Raw genomic sequence first — 25048 nt, 5'->3', positions numbered from 1 at the left:
TGCTGCCAAGAAACTATTTACTCAGCTAAAGAATTAAATCTTTGTTTGTAAGCTCGTTCTTGTTCACAATAGAAAAAGTGTGTGACTTGCCTCATGAGCAGATACCAGTCTGGCTCTTTTACTGAGTGAAAAAATAAGCTTTCATACAGAAATGACTTATGATACTTAAAACAATTATTTTTATTTTATATATATATATACACACATGCACACATATACATATACATATATATATACTTATACATACATATATGTTTTTTAAACCAGAGTTTTAGCTGTGCTGAAGCTACTGATTGATTGCTTTTTTCCTTCAGTGCAGGTTGAAACCATTGTGATATGCTGTATGTCATGCTCTCATGTTGGATATTGCATTCATTGCTGGCACAAACAACTCAGAAAAGATACAAAACTAAAAAGCACTCCAGAGGGAGATGACCAAAATTATTATGGAAATGTTCCCATATTAACTGAAATGAAAAAGTTTAGAACTATTCAGGAAAAGTGAACAAGAAAGGAAATGCTGGAGCCCGAGAAATAATAATTGATACAGATGAACTGGGTCATTTTACTTGTCACCTTCCACTTTGTAAGAACAATAGGAATCCCCTGAAACCACCTGACCATTTTTCTCAAAGAGATAAAGGCAAGTGAAAATGACACACCAGATGTTTCTTTTTCTCAGAAGACAATACCATAAGAAAGAGACGTTTCACACAGATGTACTCAACTTACATTATCAGGAGAAATATTCTGAGTTGGAACCAAATGTCCATTGTTGTCTTTATTTACTGCTTTTTTCTAAATATGTAAATGGGTAAGGAAATTCACCATTCAAATTTGTTTAGTTTTAGGAATTCTGGGCAACTTTGTGTAGAGACTATTGGACCAAAAAAAGCAAATTCTTTAAAAAGGGCATCTCAAAGTAAATTCTTTTCAGCCCAAATCACTATTAAACCATTCAATTTGTTGTCAGTTGGTATCGTGAAAAGCATAAGATCCATGAAAGAAATAGGCATCAATGAAGATAATGCAATACCTGAGGACTGCGTCAAGGGCCAGGTTGAGGCAGAGGACACTTTAGTGGTTGTTACTCTTCATAATGTCTGCTAGTAGCTATATATTTTTAACTAGATGGAATATCCTCGTTTACCTTGGGTGGCTGTAAGTTTAGAGCAACTCAGCTGAGAAGAGGACATGGAACCCTGCACATCATTCTCCATATTGAGGTAAGAGGCTTAGGGCATAGTCCTCTTATGATCTTCCAGATCCTTCTCCAGGATAATTTTATTTGATTCAGGAAAGGAATGTAACAAATGCACATCATGACTTAGGCATAAATGTAACTCACTTTGGCCCTATCTATACTGTTATGCTTGATAGAAAAAGCTTTTTAATCAGAAATCCAAACCTACAGAGCCTAGCCCAGCTGCTAAACGAAAACAGTACTTTGATGAGTGGAATATACTTGCCCTAAGTCATGTTGTGATATGTGTCTTACAAGGAGGAAGGTAACTTATTTTAAAATATCCATATCAGGTGTTTGAGTGAGTGAGTGAGACTGTGTGTTGTATATCCAGATAAGAACAAAATGTGGTGAGAAAGGCTAACGTGAAGTTATTTCTCAGTCCAGTAAAGTGAAGGATGTTACAGGGCTCGTTTTTATGTTAAGATGTCCTGTTGTTTGGGTCAGATCCTATGTTAAGTCAGTGAGAATTCTCCCTTTAACTTCGAGAGGACCAAGATTAGGGCAGCTACAGTAGAGTCTTAATAAATGTAAATCTTATTAGAAATAACCTCTTTTATAACAAGTGCCAAGCTGTGGAAAGCTCCAGGCTACATTGCCTTAGAACACTAACTGAAATGGCAGAAGAGATTACCATCCCCAGTAATGTATTTTTTTAATTACACTTTGTAAAAGGGGTGTTACCAAAACTCTAGTTTGGTAACAAAATTAATCTTTGAATTCAAATACACTGGAAGGCTTAAATCATATTTTAAAAATCATTTTCTGGACACCACTGTTATTTCCTGAATCAGTCTTGGAAATGCTTTTTTCTTGGAAACATTTCTTGGAAATGTTTTTTTCTCTTATTTTTATTAATCATTGAGTTTTGGGAAAAGAATTGCTTGCACTCTAGGAGAAGATCTGCTTACTCATTAGAAAGAATGACATAGGCATCAGGAATGAAAGTTTCTACACACTATCAACCCTGTTCCTCACCCCACTGACTAGGCATACAGTAACAAAAGAAGTGGGGGGCGGGGGGCATCTGAGCACTGAGAACCTTATCTTCCATGACCTATATCCTCACCTTCTCTTGGGCTGTTACTAAGCAATTAAGCTGCCATGACTCGTAGTATGTTTTAATCTTCCTGCAGATCTCGAGAGATACATATCTGTAAAAGTTGATGCTACAATCACAAGCACTGTAAAGGGGTCCAAGAGCGCTAAGCTGGGTATGAGCTATGAGCTGGAGACTACTGTTTCGCTCAGTTTCATGCCTACCCTGTGAGATGCTGTGGGGTCAAAATAATTGTCAGTGTATATGGCTTTTCAAACTGATGGTGCTCATCCCCAACAAAGTGGCTGGAATTTTAAAGGCTATTTTATGCAAGCTCTTCCTTCCAGATAAAATGGCAAGAACTGAGGCCACAGAACATGGCTGTCCAGTGACCTTCTAATAGTCATGTCCTGGGCAATGAAAGTAGGCTCAGTTCTTTTCTAAAAAATGGGTGGCCAGCTGCGAGACAGACTCTTGTTAAGGAAGAATAATACAGAGTTTTTATAGTCAAGTGTAAAAGTTAATATGATGTTTTAATTTTTTACAAGAGGGCAAGTGAATCAATACAGCTGAATCAAGAATGAGCCTAATGCTTTAGCCCAAAATGTGAACTTAGTTCATATTGGATTTTTTATGGTTTTAATTTAATTAATTTTCTTTTTTTGAATTTCTGTATTTTCTGATCTAATTTAGTAATGGAAGAAAATATTGTGATCCTTTCCCTCTACTCAGCACTGGTGAAGCCACATCTTGGGGACTGTGTCCAATTCTAGGCTCCCCAGTGCAAGACAGACATGGAGCTACATGAGCAGGTCCAGTGAAGTGCTACTCTGATGATAAAGGAATTGGAGCATGTCTCGTCTGAGGAAAGGCTGAGAGAGCTAGAACCGTTCAGCCTGGAGAAGAGAAGGTTCAGGGGGAATCAAAGTGTATGAATATCTGAAGGGAGGGTGTAAAGAGGAGGCCAGACTCTTCTCAGTGGTGTCCAATGACAGGACAAGAGGCAACAGGCACGAACTGAAACACAGGCAGTTCCATCTGAACATGAGGAAGAACTTCTTTACTGAGAGGGGAGCATAACAGAGCCCTGAAGCAGGTTTGCCCAGAGAGGTTTTGGAGTCTCCATCCTTTAAGATATTCAAAAGCTATTTGGATAGGGTCCTGTACAGCATGCTCTAGTTGACGTTGCTTGATTAGGGTGATTGGACTAGATGATCTCCGGAGGTCCCTTCCAACCTTGACTATTCTGTGATTCTGTGAAATATGGATTCAAAGTTCCTAATCTATTGAAAGTCGGATCAGAATAAGCAAGAATCTATTTCATTTACCTTCTCCTGTGAAAATGTTTTGAGTCCTTCACCAAGAAATCTTTGTAGTTTGTAATCTGATTTCTAGAGAAAATAATGTCAATTGAGCTGTGTTGCTCCAAGCTTGCACTCATGCAAGCAAGAGCAGGAAATGCTCCAGTATGTTACAAAAATATACTAAACATATGACTGAAAGAAACAGCCACTATTGAGGTAGTTGGTTCAGCATGACAGGTTCTCCAGTTTCTTCCATGCTCCTGTTAAATATGACAGAGTGCTTCTCTTGTCCGAGCCTGAACAATGATCAGATACAACTCATAACTGAAATCAGAGGCAACCAGTAAATCCATGGAAAAAATATTTTCTCCTCTTTTACTCTCATTCACGAAAAAAATCTAAAAAGAGATTGTACGTCTCCAGAAAGAATAGGCCCAAATCAAACATTGGATCCAAACACCTTGTGCTTTGGGGAAGTTTGGATATTTATTCTCATCCAAATTCTGTACATTGTGCCTTTTTCTGCCATGTCCCCCGAATGGCCTTAACATAAGGACTGACACACAGAGAGCCAGACCACGGAAGATCAGAACAGGATCTACTCCTAAAGCCTAGGTTAAGCCCGTAATACCACATTTGGGGAGAGTGGCTGGAGCTCAGTACCAGAAGTCCTGCACCCACTGTTCCAAGGACTGTAAGATACAGGGAAAGCAACGCAGGATGGTGCAATTAAAAGGCCTGATTCTTCTTGGCTATAAGGCAGGTTTCCTTTAGCATAGCAGAGCCCATGCACAGCTGACCACAGAAGACCGTGATAGTGAAGGGAACCCCTGGATGGTCCACAGCTGCCATTCGGCTTCCTGGGTGGGCTTTGCCTCATAAATGAGACATTCTAGTGAGAAATCCTGTCTCTGGATCCTGCTGTTCCAAAGCAGGGTGAGGGTCTGGGAATGTCAGACATTCTAGGGGTATTTCTGGGGATCTCTCCTGCACATACACTCATACAAATACTTAGTATTATGTTATTGAGAAGGAAAAAGACATGGCAATGAAGTGAAGCAGTTAGCCATTCTTCAAGCAGAGAATCATTGCAGAAGACAGTGAATGCTACGGAAGGCACCAGTAAAACTCTAGTTGTAATATCTGCACGGAATCTATCAAAAAGAGTGCAGGCAGTAACACCTATTTTTCAGGAAAGTCCTGGTTTCCAGGTGGCTTCTAAGACTGCAAACAGACCTGTTTGAAAAATGAGTCTGCAAAATCCAAAATAATTCTTTAAGTGAAAGAATGACACTGTCTGATTTTGATATTGCTAATCTTAGCGGACTTGGTCTGGTACTATCTGCCAACAAACAGTGCCAGAGAATGAATATCATCAAACAGGCTAGAACATTGGTTTGTAAATGTAGAAATCTGAAATGGGAGTTAAAATATTATGAATTGTCAAAATCTGGAGAAGGAGGTACTTACTGAGATGAATAAAAGAGATATTTCAGCAAGAGCCAATGCTAGAAGTTATTAGTCCAATCAAATATGCAGTATCTCCCTCTCATAGGGTCAGCAAAATACCAAGCTTAATTGCAACTCAGCAGAGGTGTACCTAATCTTTACCAACTGTACATGTCACGACATCATGAGTCATGAATACTGAGGAAAAGAGAAACAAAAGGTAATAAAATGGCCATGAGTATTAGCCAGATCACAGTAAATAATCAGCTTAGCCAGATTGCAATAAATAATAATTTTTAATGAAAGATATAACGTCTGCCCGATCATCTTTTAGGATTACCAACTAGCGAGTTTCTTTGTGGGTTGTCTTACATAGTGAACAATGAGAAAGTGGAAGCAAACAGAACATCTTTCATTTAGCAGGGACATTTTAGGGAACTGTCGTGTGGATAAGTGTGCATACTCCATCCTGAGCAAAAGATCCCCATGCCTGAGATGAATATGCATATTAGGAGATGGGACATGTAAGCTGCCCTCCATGGAATTCTCAGCTCCTTTTGCTGAGACACTGTGGGAAGGGAGAAGATGAGGGAGCTAAGTTCTGTACACCAGGATATCTCAGGGATGCAAATAAGCAGATGGAGACAGCTGTAGAGGGCACTGAGACTTCTGTGAGCCTCTCTGCTCCATTCAGTGCTCTCCCCACACTCTGGTTCTGCCTGCTATCCATTGCCCTTAACCTCTCCAAGCTGGACAAGAGAAGTCCAGGTTGTCCACAACATACATAGAGGAGCCTAGACTTGAATACAGATTCAGAATGAATTACATTTTAAGTGTACTTCTATTCTGCTATGAGGAAAAAGAGGCTGCTTTCACTCCTTTCTGCTTTGTTCATCCCTGAATCCTCATGGCCCTGGAAGGACCAGTTCACCTTTCCACATACACACAGGAAGAATTCAACAACAAAGATGGGTCATGAAGAACCTAGTGGGAGTGCCAGAGCCAGTGTAGGAACAGACACTTACAAAAATTCCCATGCTGACCAAACAAATAGCTGAGTTCCACAGTACATACCCTGTTTTGACAAATGCCCCTGTATCATCATTGTGGTGCTTAGTTCTGCTCATTCTGAATGTGAATGCAAAATGTGCATAAACAAAGGCAAATACAGGAGTGTCTTGAGCTAACTTTATTTTGCTAATTGAAAATTGCAGTGGCAGTTCTTAGGACTGTTTAATGTATAGAGCACTGTGAAGAATCTGGAGGCTCCAGAAATTTTTGTGGGGTGGGTGATTACTCTGTATGTTACAGCATGATTTTATAAATGAGCTATATTTTATCCCACTGATACCTTATCTCAGTCCTGTCCTTCCGAAAATTTTAATTTGTCTGTGCAGATATGTAAACTATTTTTGATCAAGTTTTCTTACTTTCACTACTTGTGTTGAGAAAGAAGTTGGTCTCTAAACATGACAAGTTTATTTGTTCATTTATTTATTTTTAAATTCTAATTAGAGAAAGGAAAAGGGTGTCAAGAGTCTTTAGTGATTCACATTTTAACAGCCAGGTTATAATTTATTAATTCCCAACTTATAAAATTTTCATAACCTCTTTCCACAGGAGTCCAAGAGCGACTCAAATTTATTTATTGTTTCTACGTAGGGTGTCATTAAATATTTGTTATCTCCTAAAGTTTGTTGGGAAATGGGATTATTTTCCACATGAAATCACACCAGTGCTAATGGGAAAAGCATTAAATGTTGACCCAGCAAATTAAACTGTAAAATATGAGGCTCGTTGTTGTTATTATATACAGGCACATTTTCTGTACTCCTTATTAAAACCATCTTAATCAAACTCATTGTATTTTAGTCTGCGTTTTAAAATAATTATTCCAGAGTAAAAACGCATGAATATATAGAGGAAGCAAGTTCCTCTTGAATATGTTCAGTCTGACTTCTTTTAAAGAATTTTCCAATTGGTCTCTTTTGACATTTAAATTGGTCACCTGCCAAGAAAAAAGAAAACACTGAGTTGTTTGTGTTTTTCTTAACGCTTCCTAGGATGCTGCTTCTATTATCTTTTCTAACAAATACAGAAAAGCATCTCTGCATATATAAATCTCATGTAAAGTATATTGCTGCAAGTTCTATGTTTCTAACTCTTTGTATTTTATTGTTATTTTTTCATTGAAAGGGCCAAAACTCTGCCCCACAGGGGAGTTCAGTGTTCTCTCTCACCAGTGATTACTCTTACCTGGAACATAACTGGGGAAATACTCCTCATCTGATCTCTTTATGGATCGCCCTTCAACAATTTGCCACCATGGACCCCACTCTAATGCATATGATATTGGCCACATCTACCACAGGATACAGAGCGTTAAAAAGTTAAAAAAAAATTCTAAAGAAATGCATTTTTTGTGTGATCAGCTATAACCAAAAACTGGAATGGAAAGGTTTCCCAAGGAAAAAGGTAGGTCTATAACTTGGTTAGATGGTCTCATTGATGCTGTCTTGTTAATTCAACCCTTCGGTACACAACAGCTGAATAAAGGTCTTGTTTGGCCCCTGTGTAAGATCAAAGGCTTTCTAATTATTTCAGCAGCTTGATATTTGTGTAAAGTGTTAAGACTATTTCTGCCTATTAGCTGAAAAATTTTAACTGTGGTAACAAGAAGAACTCGTGGAGTTATTGGCTGCAAATACGATAAGAAAATCTAGCTCAGAAGGAGTTCAGGACTGAGATGATTTTTAAAGGAAATTTTAGGCTTCCACTGCAAGCATTCAGACTGACTTTTCTGTGTTGCCTTCTTTCCCTACAAACCACTGTGAAGGTGAAATATTCCCAAAACCGCCAAGCAAGAAGACATTAGCGATAATGTAGTACATTGTTCCTATGTGAAAGATGGATCTGCTTGTAACACGCAGAACTCTTGAGTAAGGCATGGTATAGTGCAAAATATTGCTCTTTTAAAACGGGCACAATTTAATCTGTGTGGTGTTAGCAATAGCTGGAGAAACAACATAGCACTCTCAGCTTGTGAACCACTCACTACAGTGAGAAAAAGACTGCTCAGTTGATTAAAGTTCAGGAAGCCAGGAAGCTGGAAGGACAATGATTAGATGACACTTACTGAACTTATAAAAATCTAGATTGCTGTAGAACTTGCCAGGGTGTCCAGGTATTGGCTTAGGCATCATACATGGATCACAGAGGAAACTGTCAGGTATGTTGCTGCTAAACCGAAAAATATGAAGGGGAGAGAAGCTCTTTTAGAAGATATATCTAAAAACTCTACAATCTCACATGGAACATCTGATTTCTCTTTGCAGGCAGAGCCTCCATTTGAAATGAAAATGAAAAATGGAAGAGTAGGGCTTTTAAAGTCAGAAACAATATAGAAAAGAGAAACCCTCAGAGTCAACCTGATACAGAGTTAAGATATATGAAGAAGAAATAACGGCGCTTAGGAGTGAATTCAAAGCAGCATCCAAATTCCAATTTTTTTCCATTCACATGTAGGAGAAACAAGAATTAAGAAGTAAAGAGCAATGTGGTACCCCGAAAAAGGAGTCTCACAGGGACAAGGTGAGATTTTATATTCTGAAACTAGAGGGGGGAGTCCTGTTACCTAACTTTGTCTACAAAGGAGGTGTCTAGCTAGGTGGGCTTCCTCTGTTCTTCCTTTAGCGTCAGTGGAGATAGAGTCAATGCAGAAACTGGAGTTCAGAGCATGATTCATCTGGCCAAACATAGATATTTACCTTAGGATGAGAGAGAACATGCCTATGGGTTCTCTTGATTAGTTCTCAGTTGGGTTCAAAGGGAGTCTGAGGACTGGCTCAGATTGTTCTTGTTTGCACATATCACAGGTCACTTGTGAAATCAGACTACACGTTCCATGCTGCTATTGTTTTATGAATTTGGTGAGTAGTGAGGAGTTAAGGTCTTTATCCTCTGCCTTTCTGATAAAAAATTAAGCTTAACAACAGTTAAAAAGTTTTGCATCAAGTATAATCCTTAGTTATTTTGTCTTATGAACTGCAGAGAAAAAGACTGCAAAAGATAGATCCACCTGGTTATTAGTCCTACTTCCTTTGGAAACAAGGAGCTTCTTCCACGTACTAATCCTGATCACAGGCTATAAAAGATTGACCCTTTATGTTACCTTCTGTTTAAAGAAAGCAAAGCCAAGAGATGGGCTTCATACCTCGTGGTGCATCTCTTGCTGTGGGGAAATGGTCTGCAGGCTAAGAAACATCACCAGTCTTCCTGATACTAAGCACACACTACAGTTGGCAAATTCATTAGCCACTGTGCATCTGGCCTTTTTTTACTAGAGTAACAACATACACTTGGAAATGAGCTCTGCCTTAACTGTTCTGGTCATGATGTTGGTCAGCACTGCTCTGCTGTCCCTGGTGTTGATATGTCTATTTGTTTTTTTGTTCATTCATAATTCTGCAGATGCACAGGCATCTCACTTCTAAATCTAGGAGCAAACCGTTTCCACTGTAGCACTGTTGAAAATTTATTTGCATCTTTAAAGTGGCACTCCCAGTGCTTTGTAGACTTGCTACTTTGATACATTAATATCGTCTCTTCTTAAAAATATTTCGTCATGCTTTCCCACCATTACTTGAAACTGATAATTTTGTAAGTCAGACCTTTAATTGTGACAAGATGGAAAGTTCGTTATGAACTATATGTCAGATTGACAAATTCTCTGTATGTGTATTCACCAAGCTGCCAACTTCATTCCGAGTATAATCCTTTCCCCTTTGCTATCTCCCTGTGGGGCTGAAAATCCGGGACACATCACACAAAATCAAGATCAGAGCGCTGAAAACAGAATGTCCTCTATCCAAATGCAAACATCCTAAACAATGAACAGGATCCCATAAAGAAGGAATTACTCCTGGAGAGAGAGTACCTAGGCCACAAACTTCGCTGGATGGCTTAAAAGACCTTGGCCACCCAAGGGAGTCCCTTATGTCCCTTGGCCACCCAAGGGAGTGAAGAGAAAAGGAGTTCACTGTTCAATATTTAGTTCATCAGTTCATTCTCAGGAGACCTTTGTGGGAGCCTAATGGGGGCAGTGGGAAGTTCTGTCTTTCTCATACTTTGACACCATGCCCAGTTCCCAAGGAGAGTCAGCACTTATAATGTTTTTGGAGTTTTTTAAGTCAACCAAAATTGCTAAGTTCTTTTATATTTTTCTGTTAAATAGATGGCTATGTTATGTTCAGAAACTTTACACAAAGGCTGCTTGTACCCACATATATGTATTTTCCAGTATCGATGGCCTAAATCTTGAAGAGTTAGGTGCAAATTGAATGTTAATCTTTTCAGTGGAAATACTGATACAAGAAAAGACTGGACAGTCTGAAACCTGGGCTAAGCAGTCAGACGACAAGGTCTCAGAAGCAGCTGTTAGAAAGTAGATAGAGGAAGCAAACTGGGGCACTTGCTTGGGCTCTGTCCTGACCCCATATAAATTCAAGTGAAAGAAAGCATCCAAGTGATGAAGCTTGGCCAGATCCTGTCACATGGACATATTTTCACACTGTACTCATAACTGGTGGTTTTATAATCCTCTCATCTTTGTAGTGCAAGCTCCAGGAAAACCCTTTGGAATTTTGCCATATACATTTGCTGTAGTTACATGAGTAAATGCTGGCCTAAACACTTGCAGCCAAGGCATCAAATGATTCTCCAAACAGAGGAGCAAAGTGTGTCTTACTCTTCCTTGAAGACCTGAGATATATTAAATAATTTGCACTCTGATTTTGAGTAAAATGTGTCCAGAGAGGCCATGGCATCTCCATCTTTGGAGGTCTTCAGAACTCAGCTTGTGAGCAACCTGTGCTAGCTCTGAAGCTAGCCCTGTTCAGAGCAGGGAATTGGTCTAGAGACCTCCAGTGTTCCTTCTAATCTAATATTTTCTATGATTTTATGACCCAGTAAAAGTGTCAGTTACTAGTAGCTCTCCTCTTGCTGGGAGTAAGGCTCCTGGTGGTAGTACACATTTTCCATTAAAGCCATTTTAACTCTTGTAAAGTCTGATGTAATGAGACATGCTACATGTACTTCATTGCCCAGAACAGCAGTCCCAGTCTTGGAGCATGTATCGAAGATCCATACATCTGTATTATCTAAGACATTGGAAAGTACATGAGTACCTGCCTTGCAAATAGCACTTCCAGTATTGACAGCAGCAACTTGACAAGGTATGAAAATACAACACCCAGTAGTCTGAATCTTAAGAAATCTTTCCCAGAAAGGAACCTTTTACCAAGAAGTGGTTTGAAACGATATCAGCTCAGTGATCAGACAGGCCTGCCAAGACATGCTTTGCTTGGTGACACCGGCTCCATGTGGGTCACATGGCATGCTGGCTCACATCACCTCTTTCTGTCAATCACTTAGCAGTTCTTGGACAACCAGCACAGAGGGTGCAGAAGGGACACACAGAGGTTAAAAAAAAACTCTTGTAAAAATAACGCTGAGAAAATACATCCCATACTGGTTCTAAGGGGTCTACACTGTAGGGAGGGACTTCTTTTTGTGAATGCTCTAGGTTGTCAGGTTGCATTTCAACTAGACTATTCCAGGCTCCCTAAACTTATAGCCGTTTTCCCAGAGCCATTGTATATTTGCTAGCAACATAACAAGGTGATCAAATCAGCCTTTTAACGCTCGCAGTGAGCAGGGTAGGAAACAAGCATTGTAATTTGTTTAATACTAGAGATAAACAATGGACGTGGAAGGAATTGGTTGTGTGTTGTGTTACAGTCAGATGAAAAGAAAGCCAGATAGCGAAGTCCTGGAAGGAGAAAGGAACAGGACCAGAATATAGGAAAGATTAATATGAAAGGAGATGCAGTCTTGAACGATTTACATTAGTGCATTAATCAGATTTGAATAGTAGCAATGGCTGGTGAAATTCAGATCCTAATCTAAATAGGAAACAGGTGTCAGCTTTGAATATGCTGTAGACAGACTTTCTAGTTCAACCTCCTGGTCCCCAGGAGAAACACTGGAATTTTTAAAAATCTTACGTGAAATGAGACGGGATGTGCATATGCGAGTGTGTGGGGAATCAGGGCAGGATGAACAGAAACATTTTTGTGTGGCTTACAAGGAAGAATATTGTGGATAAGAGGGTTTTTTTTTTCTTCTTTTTAACCTCAGAACAGATTAGGGAGAGTATTACTAGATAAGAATTTTACTAGAGAAGCTAAAGAATGCTTCCCTAAGTCCCACATTTTTCTGTAGTTTCAGAAATGTATCAAAGTGCCAAGGTATCTGATTATTCAGCCCTTGCTTTGGCATCATACAATAAGAGTGAGTGCCACACAGCATGGAGAAGACTCAGTGAAAAAGCTGCTGGGGTTTGATAATGTTTTGAATCTCAGAGAAATCTAAAAATACCAAATACAGCCAGCACATGTGCAGTGCTTTAGTAAGCAGAACATCTGGGAGAATTTTCAGATATTCCTCTTTTTCCTTTTTATCCTTCCAGAGAGCAGCAAAGTGGATTTTCATAGTGCTTCTATGCCCAGGTACAAAGACAGTAAAACTAATAATGGCACAAATTAATATTACATCCTTCATTTATTCTAGCCTTAGAGAATATATACGTGTGCTATGCTACATCTCTGTCTGGTTTTCCAGATGAATTATGCTCACTGTGGAGGGATAGGTACATTCAATATATGTATATAGATATTTTCCTTGCAGTGTTATTTAACTGAGGATTGCAGACACTTTGCAAATTCAAAATAACTTCACATAATGAGGTAGAAATAGTATTTATGTCACTCATCATTCAAAAACATCACTTTGGTTAATATAGTGCATATCACATATGTTGATGTGATGCACACATCACATCAACATATAGCACATATATTGATATAGCAATGTTCAATTCTCTGTAACTCAAAAGTGGCAAACCCAGGTGCATAGTGAATAAGCAAATTTTGCTATAGAAGGAGTTTTGCTACAGATTTCAGTGAGATCAGGATTTCACTCAAAATCATCCAGTTTTTGCTCACTGATTACATGACCTTATTAAATAATAACTGTTTACAGGAGTAACTATAATTGTATGTCTCTGGGTATCATACTTGCTTAGCAGATGGGGATCAAACAATGTAGAATCTGCATAAGACTGCTTTTCACATCTGAGATAAATAGCACAATCTTTGAAACTTCTGGATCAAACAATACCTTTCCCAGATATATATGTATTAGAATGTGTATGTTATACACTTGTGTCAGTTAAATAGGAATAGGATTGTGCCAAGACTGAACAGCGATAGGGGGCAAAGTGTAAAATGGCAGCGGTCAAGGCCAGAATCCAATCTAAGGGGCCTGGAAGAAGTCCAAAAGTGATAAAAAAAGGAGGAAGTTTCTTTTTCCTGTGCTTTTTAATGCATTTTTCAAACTGCTCAGCCACACGACTGAGTTTTAAAAAAATATATCAGTACAGGCTCTATAGTAAACAATGCAACAGTGCAATTTAAAAAAGAAAAACATGGATGTTCTAAGCTTACGGAATTGATCTTTTCTTTGGACTGCATTTTTCTGTGTATCTTCAGGGGGGCAGTTAGTGCTACCTCATGGATAATATACACTTACAGAAATAATACTCAGAGGACAGTCCAGCACAAATTCCCCCCAGGTTCTCACTGTTTATGGCTGTAAATAAACACAGTACTATGGACAAGGCTAAGCAAAGAATATGCTCTGTGCTCTATGAATAGCTACTTGTTTCAACAAAGAAATTTCAGAGAGATGGAGACATGGTAAGACCATTAAACAGGATCTTGTTTATCAAGGGTTTAGGCTTCCATGTGGCTGAAAGATACTGTAAAAATGCCATTATCTTGTCAGGTGAAAATAAAACATATTAGACAAAACCGTGTCACTGAATATTGGCTACCATAGACTCACTTAACAGGACTTCCCCAAGTTAGAGAGAAATCCCTGAGTTACAGTGATTCATATACTAAAGGTATAATTTTATATCTTACATTCCACACTGATGTCTTCCACCTGCTTCCAATCTAGCACCTTGATCATCCTTCACCAGTGAGTGATGCTCTGCCATTCCAGGCTGGCCTACTTACACTGAGAGACAGAGACAGGAAGCAAAGAGACAGAAATATACCTTTCCATGCAACAAGGCAGAATTTATATTTGAAGAAAATGCATGTGCATATTTTTATGTACACTAATCAGAATCAATGGGAAATTTGCACAAACTCTGTGAGCATTATTCAGAGAAACATGTTAATTAGAACATGATAACTCACAAATGCATTCTTGAAATTCAGTTCCTTCTGTCCCTTTCCCTATTTGTTCTTGCACTCATTCTCTCATTCCATTTCTCCACCCAGGACTCTTCCTTTTCAGCTCACAGACTTTATGATCATCTCATTCTGCAAAATAAAATAACATTTTACAGTTACAGTAAACAGCATAGAGCTTAAGAACTTTTGGGGCATTCTGTGGCCAACAGGATCCATTAACACATATATTTACAATACCGACATGTATACCACTGGTTATTTTCCATGTAAGTTAACAGTAAATGTCAATCATATCCTCCACTCAGTCTGTATGAGTATCAGTTAAAGCAGGATTTGAAGTATCATGTCATTACAATATTTTTTATAAATATCGCCTATACTGAAGTGTTTCATTTAAAGACTCTCATTTTCTTCTTGCTTTACAGTTAGGTTTCTCTTTTCCTGTAGAAAGAAGTCCTTTTCTGTGACTTATAAATGCTCAAAATGTCCCAGAATTCAGATTCATTCCTTGTACTCTTTGCTTAAACAGCCATTGACAGCCTAGTGCTTATATGCTAAATGGTATAATCAAAGTTTGTAGACAGGCCCATGCAATGTCTCTCAGTTTTTGCATTCACCATTTTACACTGTGCACTCCAGTCTGATATTTAACAGGCATTCTCTGAACAAAATGTGGGTGATGCCACTAACCATCAAAAGCCTTGCTATCCACTCAGCACAGAATTAGTCTCACAATTGTCTTGGTGCTCTTGTATTAGGCAATACAGAAAACTATACTATATAAGAATATAGGGGAAATAAAGTGGAAAAAAAAAAGGAGTATGTCATATCTCAAAGAAAAGGTCTAGTATGAGGGAATTGTAATGGTTCCTTGCACTGAAGATGTCTGAATGTTCCATCTCTGTCATCTGCACAGGGCTTAGAAGGCCAGGAGACCCTGATTACAGCCAAAGCATAGCACTGTGACAGCCTTTCCCGATGCAAGAAATAAAATACCTTGGCATTCTCAATTTCCCTTCAAACTGGGGAAATCAAGTATTTTATTACCTCAGTTCAGGGTCACACATAGGTTGAGATAAGGAGACAGGTGCCCTGTGTAGTTGTGTAGGTTAGTATGCCCAACCCAACAGCAAGGGATACCACTGGTTGTACCCGCTCCCTGGCTCAGAAGAGTTTCTTTGCAGACCTGGACCAACCTTTACAACTACTTTAATAACCTAAATCCAGCTGGTATGGACTTTCCAGTGGTACCTGCCACAGATTTTTTTAAATTAGGAATTTTCATTAGGCAGACATCAAAAGTAATTACTTGCTCAAGCAATAAGTGCTCAGCTAGAAGAGATACTAATCACTTCTGTATGTTTATCCGTAATATGATACCCATGGGCACCACCTACAACAGTCACTGTGCACCACAGCCACCAGCAGGTATTGAACTCAGACTCTGTAAATCACAAACACTGAATTTCTCTGGCCATCAACAATGAGGAGGTTCTGTAAAGCTGCTAGGATCAGCCACATAGGACATGGCATATTGTATAGTGAGACAGCCAGTACTGCATACTTACCAGAAAAGGCAGATATAGTCCAGTGCATGTGCTATATTTTGCTTTCCCGGTCATTTTTCCCTAATATTAAAATAGAAATAAACAAATAACCTTTTTTTTTTTCTGTACTCCTCTGTCCCCAGTAAACACACGAAAGTGAGATCAGTGCAAAACTAAGCAATAAATTAAATGGAATATTTTGGGGGGATCAGGTGGTCTGTGTCCAGATCATCTTTAAAATATCAATAGAGAGAGTTACAAGCAGGCTGCAAAAGCTGAAGAATGGCCAGATCACAGGATTTGTAATTAGAGCGAGTACATGGTGCTTCCTCGCTGAAGAAGGAAAAAAAAAAAAAGAGCAGCTGTCTCAGCAACCTTAGAGTCTGAGAGGACTCCCAATGAAATCAGATACTCCTCTGCAGAGAAAGTGAGTACCATCTATCCATCAGGTGGATGTCACAGCCAGTTGAAGAGAAATGGCTTCTAGAAAGTTAAGCTTCCTCTGAAACCTCAGCATATCTATTAATAAGGCAGAATGAAAAGAAGGCTAGAAAATAACCTAGAAATACAAGCAGTAGTCACCTGAGGCTGCACATGATTAACTTCACTGAAGCACATTACATGCCTCTACAAGGAAAAAAATTCAAAGAAATACTTTACTGGGTTAGATAACAGTAAAAACAAACCGGTGCAGCTTCCATACCTATGTGTAACAGTTTCAAGAGTCAGTCAATTATCTGGGACCTGATTCCGGTTTTCCATCAGTTTTATGTTGTTGTAACTCTATTTATATTGGTGTAAGTTCCAATGGGGTAATTGCACACATCCATCAATTTAAACAGACACAGATACTCCCAAGCTTGTGTTTAAGCTCCCAGAAAAAAAATAGAAAAAGGGGTTCTCTGAAGAATTTAGAGTTACCAAATTTTATCATGCACTGTGCAAATATTATTTGGCTATTGCAAAGCATTGCCTCTTACAAAACTGTCCAAAATAGGCTCCAGCAAAGGAGCCTAGGTACCAACAATAAGTAATACAGCACTAGATACTGTCCTGAGAGGACTCGCAGACCAGGAAGTTCACACAATTGGGGCCTTTCTCATCCTGCTCTGCAGTTAGCACTTTGCCTCATAGCTGTTCTGCACAGCAGATCTGCTTCTCTCTCCCTCCAGGACCTCATGTGCCAGATGGAGCTGGTCACTGCTATATCAGTGACTATCCCTTAGAGATGGGAGAAAGGTAATGTAACTTCCCCTGGAATGGTCCAGCTGAGGCCCGTTGTTATTAGCACTCAGTGAGTATTTTGGCAGAGACAGTCCAAGATCCCTTTTCTCCCATCATCCATTCTTTCTCTTAATGTTTACTCAAGTTTCACCACCGTTACAAGCTATGGCTCAGAGATATTCCTTTGCTACCATCTAAGTGGATGTAGTGATGTGCTGACATCCACCCTGTGGAGTTGTAGAACAGGAGAGAGAGGGCAGAGGTGCCCTGAGGTGCTCCCAGCTGGCTTGGAGAGTTCGCTTGGAAGTAAAACACAGGGGCCTAGCTCTCTTTATCAAGGAGTTGCAAAAATGGAAAAACCCTCTTTTTTACTGTGGATAACTTTTATTGTGTCTGTGTTTCCGTAGTGTTTCTAAACAATATTACTATCTGAAGGTGAAACTGAAAGAGCTGCTTTCTGAATTCAGCTGAGTCTAATTTAAAGTGCTTCGAAAACCGGGTAACTGGCAAAGTAGACTAACAAAATTATGTGCCTGCAGGACAAAATACTTTTATTTCTCCTCGCTAGGGAAATGGAGTTCCATGCAGTATTATGTCTCTTTCTTCCTCTTGCAGTCAGGAGAACAAGTAAAGTAATAGCGTCAGGCAAATGTTATTCTTGCTTTGCCTTGGAACGTGTACCACATCCCAGGCCAATGAAATTGGTACAGTTCTGTGACAGTCAGCTAGCAATTAATCTGTACTCCCTCCACAGCTAGATCCAATGGGGCTTCCATCTGTCCACCCTAAAATATGCAGCAGGCTGAGATCTGGGGGCATATAAGCAGTCCTCTCCATTCCTCCTTCTACAGGAGGTAAAACTATGTGTCTTTGTATGGCACAGAAGCTGAATTGGCTATTGTAGCCCAGCCCTGCCATTCTCGGTGCTGAGAAAGAAGGGTTTTGTCTGCAAGACTATGCCAAAGGGCTTGGCACTCTCTCTCTTTTTGTTGCATAATGCAACTGTTTAGAAGCTGGTGCAGGGACACAAACTGGGCCTGAAGGTAGAAAACTGGCCAGAACTGTGACTGTCTCAGACAGTAAATGTCGTGTGCACAAACTATCATACGTGAAACAAAAAAAATACCAGGCTAAAACACCAGTAGCCAAACCTATATACCCAAACGTAACTCTTAATGACAACTTATATCATTCCTAAAGCTTTCCAAGAGCCTGAAATGAAAGATTTACAGTCTAATAAAACTACTGTAACTCCACAAAAGGCAATCAGCATGGCAGTTTCAGGTCCAGGAATTGCTTCATCTCCCTGAATGTAAAAGCTAGGTATTTCACCAAAGCCTCCGCTGTAGCTCGTGAGGACAGAGCGCAGTAACACTGTGGGGTGACTTATCTTGTGTGACCCACTTCTTCAAGGGCTGGGTAAGTCACCCTTCCAGAGATACCTCTCTCTGCCTATTGACTCTATTCCGGTTCAGATCTGACTTTTCCATGAATCAAACTAGGGAACATGGATCCTTCCTCTACTTCAGCTTGAAGCCAAGCTTCAATAGTGAACTTAGATTTCTCTCGCTGGTAGTTTTTGACCCGATCAGCATTTTTAGTTTCAATTTGATAAGGTGACATGACTTGGTAGCAGAATTTTTGCAGGGTTTTTAATTGGTAGTTCATATATATGATATGAATTAATTATATGGTATGAATTTACACTGTGCGTGTCATGAATTTTAGGCATATGCATTTCCAGCACAGCAAACATTCTGAATTTCCCAAACAGAAAACTATCCTCAAACACTAACTCACAGGATACAGCCCAACCAAATTCCCTGAGAAGAGAACAAGCTTAACATGCTCTCTATTAAAACATACCAGAGTAGTAGAATTTTTCTGCTAATGCAGTAACAAAGCTTCATTTCTAATGCTGTCATAAAGCCACCCTTTAACACAATTTTTAGTTTATTTTATAATATTCAATTGCAAACTTTTAATTTATAAAGTCAAGAAGCTGTAAGATGAGCTTATAAAGTTTTCTACCTTTGCTTGTTTTGTTTATAAAAAGGGTGTGTAATGACATATGTTTTTTGAACCAGCTCTTAGCAATTAAAGTTGTTTGCTAATAAAAGTTTGTTGGTTTCATCATGCAAACAGAAATGTGTAACGGCTCTACAAGCAAATTTAAACTCATACTTCAGACTGATAGCTTTTGAAGATCAGTGTTCTTTGCTTCATCTGTAATGCATTTCAGAATATCTTATAAAAATACTTAACACATGTGAAACTACAAAAGAATGCCATCAATATTTAATTAATAACTAGGAGACTCATTATACAGTCCCATGTTTTGTAAATTAATCTGTATAAAGTGTTGCAAAGATACCACATGGACAAATTAGCAAGTGCACATTGATAGGCTTGGTTGCAGGAATTGTTTTTGACAATAAAAGAACTCACAGCAGCACTGGCCTTATCAGTGTAGTACTCTTGTAAAGTAAAACGGACCTGGAAAATGCTGATTTTTATCCTAGAAGACAAAACCAGGCTGAGAAGACACTATCAAATGAGAAGTTTGCAAAGTAAATTAAATTAACTTGCAGTAAAGACATTGCAGACATTGCAGTGAAGGCAAACGCCTATACCTATCCCTCCAAGTGAAGATTTGTCCCTTTGTCCAATAAAAGGAAGGCATATTACAAAAGCATACTGCACAATCAATTAAAGGAAATGTACTAGCTTGTCTTCTACTTGATGAATAATTAACACGCAGTTAATTAAGAGGAAAAATGTTAAGGCATTCAACAGTGAAGTTTTTAGTTACTCCTATATATATTTTTGCAATTCAATGTATGCAAAATAACGTATTTTGGAAGAAAAGGGTACTAGCTGAAAACATCAGCTGCGCTTAAATACAATGCCCATTATGTGTTATCATTTTGTGATTAGAGAGAACTAGTAGTTGGAGAAAGGGTACTGCAAAAACTCTGCTCCCTCCTGCACTGAATTACATAAAAGTAACTAGAATCCAATTTGAAATTGAAATTCAATTACAAATGAGATAAAGCAGAAGCTTAGACCTCTCTTATACATGGGACTTCCTCCAGCTTTATCCTTTGCATTGTCAAAACTCAAACAGACGGAGCAGAAGGAGTGCATTCAGTTCTGAAACTGAAGCCAGAACAACAAGCAGAAGATCCAGACAATCTGCTGTGTTCCTCACAAGGAGAATTTACAAATAGTGGGAATGTTTTTAATTGTCCGTCTCTCACAAAAAGAAAGGAAAATAGCTTAATGGCAACACAAACTTTTAAAGTCAGACAAATCTAGGAGTACTGTGTTAATATTCTATGTACAAACAACAGGTGCAAAAATTCAAGCACCAAAAACTAACATACTGTAAAATCAAAAAAAAAAAAAGAAAAGTAAAAAAAGAAAGAGAAAATCACTTTGAGAGAAGTACTGTGGCAGATCCACAGACATAAGTAGCCATAGAACCATCGAATGAAATGGTATCAAATGTTCATTTAGAAGCTATTTCTCAGCTTTCAGCTGTTGACCGCTTTGGCCCTCCTTTTTCACCCTTCTCCCATATCCCCTCCAAGGTAGATCCCACAACAAACACACCTATGGCCTGTAGAGATGCTGTCTGCATGACATGTATAACAATACGGACTTATGAACAACATAGGCTTATGAATTGCAACTCATATGCGCACATTCCTGTCTCTTTCATACTCCTGAATGTAGATTTCCACTAAAAAGTCATGTCTGCTAAGGGCAGTTTACATATTTCAACAGGTAACTATCAATTTCAGTGTCTTTCTTAATAAGTGGGATCGGGCCTTAAAAGCTTATAAAATAAAGTTGATGTCTGAAGTCTGACTCTGTAGTCTACGGTGGTTCCAGAATGTCCCCTCTCCCCTGCTGGGGATCGGTGGAATTTCCCTCTTCCTTCCTTGTTATAACCCAATTATCCCAATGCAACCTTGTCTGCATGGTACCTGACGGTTTTTTTGCCATCTGCAAACATCTTGGGTTTTACAGTTATGCTCAGAACAATCCTACATGTAGTAGTAGGCCCCAAGACACTCCAGTACCCAGCATCAGAAAAGTCTGATACTGACTGAATTTTAATGTGACTGCCGTTCTTACAACGGAAGGGGGAAACAAACTCTTCCTCAAACCCAGTTTCGGACATTTATTTCTTCACATCTATGTTCATGTACAATCCATGGGATTTACATACAAGCTGTGACACAGGGCAACATATGTGCAGCTAGTAGACATGTGACCTTTTGTGCCTAGACAAATGCATATTGAAAAGGGAAGATTTATGAAATATATATATATTTAAATGTGGAGATTATAAAATCATCTTCATAATTATCATTCCCCCGCTACTTTCCAAGATGCTCTCAGAGGATCAAAACACAGCTGTTTCCCTACTGAGAATTTTCACACTTATACAAGCCCCAGGTTTGTTTCCATCCCGGCCAACAGACGGCACAGAGCTACTGGTCTCTGGGCATGGGAGAGCTCTGACTGTTGATTGTTACTTCTGAAAGAAAGCTAAAAACTGGCATCCTGTTTAAACATAACTAAAGAGGAAAAAAGAAAAAGGACTTTGCTCTGTTCAAATGAGTCTTGCAAATCTTGACTGTTTTTCTTGAAGCCAAATCCAACTAGCAATTTTTTCCCCGATTTCTACAAAAACATCAGCATTTGAAACACCAGTGTGGGCTTAAGGAGAAAATGGTTTCTCACCATATGAACTGTATGCATAATTTCAAGAAAGGAAATGACATGTTACTTTATTCACACATATTCACATTCATTTATTCACATGAAAAGGAGTACATATTCTCAGCTATGATTGACATAAGGTACGAAGAGGATTTCTTCTGTAAAAAGGCAAACAAATTATGAGTACTAGGAAGCAGTAAGGATGTTTATTAACACTCCTCTATCTTCAGCCCCCTGCCCACCCCATCACCCATGAAATGGTATTCCAAATCCTTGACACAAAAACGCTAATATATAATATCAACCATACGTTCTCTGCCATTCCCATCTGAACCACCAGTACTGCAAATGTAGTCATTTTCTTTCTAGAGAGAAATAGCAAACATACGTACTTGTGCATTACTTTTATTTGGCACTCAAACCTTGGTGAAGTAGAAATTGTGCCATTTAACACATTCCAAGCCTCCCAAAATATAGCCTTTCTAAGGAAAAAGAAAAGCCGGAATTGTCTGAACAGACTTAAGACACTTTATAGTCTTCAGTCTTCTTACAAGACTCTTTTTTAATTTGTATGATTATTTAGGTGAACGAAGTTAACTACCCTGAGCAATGGGAGGAAATCAAATTATGATCTTACAGGCTCAAAAACACATTGACTGAGTTTTTAAAATTCATTTCCTGGAAGAAGATTATTGGCAATGCCTAGAATCATGCCTATGCTGTTCATTTTAAATTTTCACATAAGCATCCCCAGGAAACAGCAACATTCCCAGAGATATTCCTTGAACAGAAAAAAAAAAAATTAATGCAATATATTTTCTGTTGCAAATTTTTTACCTGGGCCAAAAATGTATAGAACCTCTCTAATTCAGAGTACAAGCTTCTTGACTATAACACCTGGGCCTCAACAATTAAGTCGTTACACTGCTTCATGTTTAAGAAAGGGTTATACAAACAGTGCTGACCGTTAGGGTGAATTATAAGAGCAGTTTTAAGCTGTTGGTATCAAGGGACAACATCATGCTCATTTTAGTTGTGCAAGTTCTGACATTGAATGAAACAGATTTGTGGCTCCTAGACCAGGGAAAGGAGTTTTATAAAATTATTTCTCAAAGTAAAATTCAGTTGTGTGTTACAAAGTGCCAAAAGCTTTTAAAGAACTGCAGGTAACGTGAAAGATTATTGGATAGCTGTGCTGGACTCAGAAGGTGTAAATTCCCTATCACAGAAAGGCACGGGGTGAGGGAGTGATATCTGATCCTCTCAGGCTCAGTGAAGGCGGAGCAATTGCAATTAATCTTAACTGACTCGTGACTCAGTACCTCACTGCACCCCGGGGTGGGTGACAGAGAGGTGTTCCCAGGAGAGAGAAGTGAGTAATTTAGCACCCCTTGGAATGTACTCAGAGACATAAGAGCGAAGTCTGACTTAGCAAATGTCATGGTGCATATAGAATGACTAAAGGTGAGCCAATGTCCTTGTGGTGACACGGAGGACAGGATTCCCTCCTGCCTGTTTACTAACAATAGCTACAAAGCACTTTCCCTGATCCCCCAGTTAGAGAAAATTCTCATGCTTCCCTACAGATACTATTCCCTTCTTCTTTGTTTTATAGACTTAAAGGAAAAAACAAGTCAGATGAACAAAGAAGTGTTTATGTGTTGCTGGGACTTGCGAGAAAATTTACAAGGCTCTACACAGGATGAGTCATATCTGTACAATACGCTCATGGCACTGAGGGCTTGTGTGGTATTTCCTCATGGATGAATCTTCACAAAGGGATGGAGAGAGCAAAGATAGGACTGAGGGAATGGCCAGGGGCAAAGGAGACTCCGGACTCTCGAGCTGTGTGCAACGAGCAGTCTTCATACCGACTGCCCACAGGGAAGGCTATGGGGAAGCACTGCACAGGTGACATCAGTGCAGACCATGCAGGCTTCACAGCTCAGCAGAGTGTGGAAGCAGCCTGAGGTTGAAATGGCAGTTAGAGGATGTTGTATTGCAGTATGAGAAACTGGTATTGGTTTCTGGCCTGGATTTGGTAGGCCAGAAGATCTTGATTTAATATGAACAGATTTTTTTTTTTGAGGTTATTAGGTGATGCTTAGAAGAATTTAACTAATTAAGTTTGGCCAGAAGCCAGTCCATCTCGGCCTGTGATTGCTTCCACTTTTGTTAGCTGCAGAACATTGGGCTGGTTCAATACTTCCTTGGTGGACATTGACACATATGCCAAGTGCTCAGTGAGCTGCTGTTTCTGAGAAGGCTCTTCCTTCTGAGTCCACAATGGGCCACAAAAAGATTGAGTAGCTTGGGGAATCACAGAGCTGCTGGACATATCTCCTTTCAGATAAAATGCTATCCATTATTTAAAGTCTTCATAAGTATGCGGGCTGTTTAACTGTGTGGACGAGATAGACCAGATGCTGCCTTTGAAGAGCCTTGAAAGTAATTTTTGACATGTTACGATGAGAGTATAGCAAGACTGACAGAATGGTTTTAGGGAGGAAGGGCAGGGAGAACATGAACAAGATGACCTGTCATCCCTGAATGAATTAAAAATAAATAAATAAATGCACACATGATCTATACATAATTTATACAGAGAGAGTGGCTATTTAGCATTTTAGTTTTCACTTATTTTCCCAGAAGCTGTGTGTGATTTTGTAACTGATTTTCTACTACTTTCTGGTGACAAGGCAACATTATAGACGAAGAACTGTCTCAGAGAGCAAAGTTTCTGCTTCTAAAGTCAATGTCCTTAAGTTCAAGGCCTGCTAATCACATGCTGATGGTGATCCCTCACTCGAAGGTTTTATGTTACTGAAGCCACCTTTCATGCTCTTGTAGTAACTGTCATAATCAGCCACAGAAGTGCCTATATTTCAGCAACATCAGAAGCAATGAAAGTCAAATCATCAAAGCCAATTAAAAAAATAACTAAGCAGACAGAAGAATTAAATCAATCTAAAGTGCTCTAGTAGACCAAAGCATCTGTGCACCCAGCTGTTTGGTTTACGAAACAGATGTGACAAGATGTTTGAATTTGCTGCTGTTTATTGTTTATTCTTTGGGAGATTTTGGCTGGATGGAATCATTGGCTATAAAAAATTTATACCTTTACCCTTCCTTGTTCCTATACTATTGCCTACTCCAGAGGTCAGATGCATAGCATTGAGAGAATC

At 39.1% G+C, this 25048-nt stretch overlaps 1 long non-coding RNA gene across 4 annotated transcripts in view; it reads left to right on the top strand.

Moving 5' to 3' along the window:
* The window catches only part of LOC104145109 (uncharacterized), a 38696-nt gene that overhangs the window by 6827 nt on the left and 6821 nt on the right, over nt 1–25048 (top strand). For 2 of the 4 annotated variants that reach the window (XR_694250.2, XR_694252.2), the window contains exons 3-4: nt 7232–7510; nt 8371–8626. This is a non-coding gene — a long non-coding RNA (uncharacterized lncRNA). Of the gene's footprint in view, nt 1–259; nt 7511–8370; nt 8627–25048 lie in introns of those variants that run through there. The other 2 variants (XR_011138942.1, XR_011138941.1) reach the window with 2 other exon arrangements.

The sequence above is a fragment of the Struthio camelus genome, chromosome 2 (assembly GCF_040807025.1).
Source record: "Struthio camelus isolate bStrCam1 chromosome 2, bStrCam1.hap1, whole genome shotgun sequence".
NCBI classification, from domain to species: Eukaryota; Metazoa; Chordata; class Aves; order Struthioniformes; family Struthionidae; genus Struthio; species Struthio camelus.
Note: the sequence above shows the minus strand (reverse complement) of the source record. Positions and strands in the feature narration are given on the sequence as shown.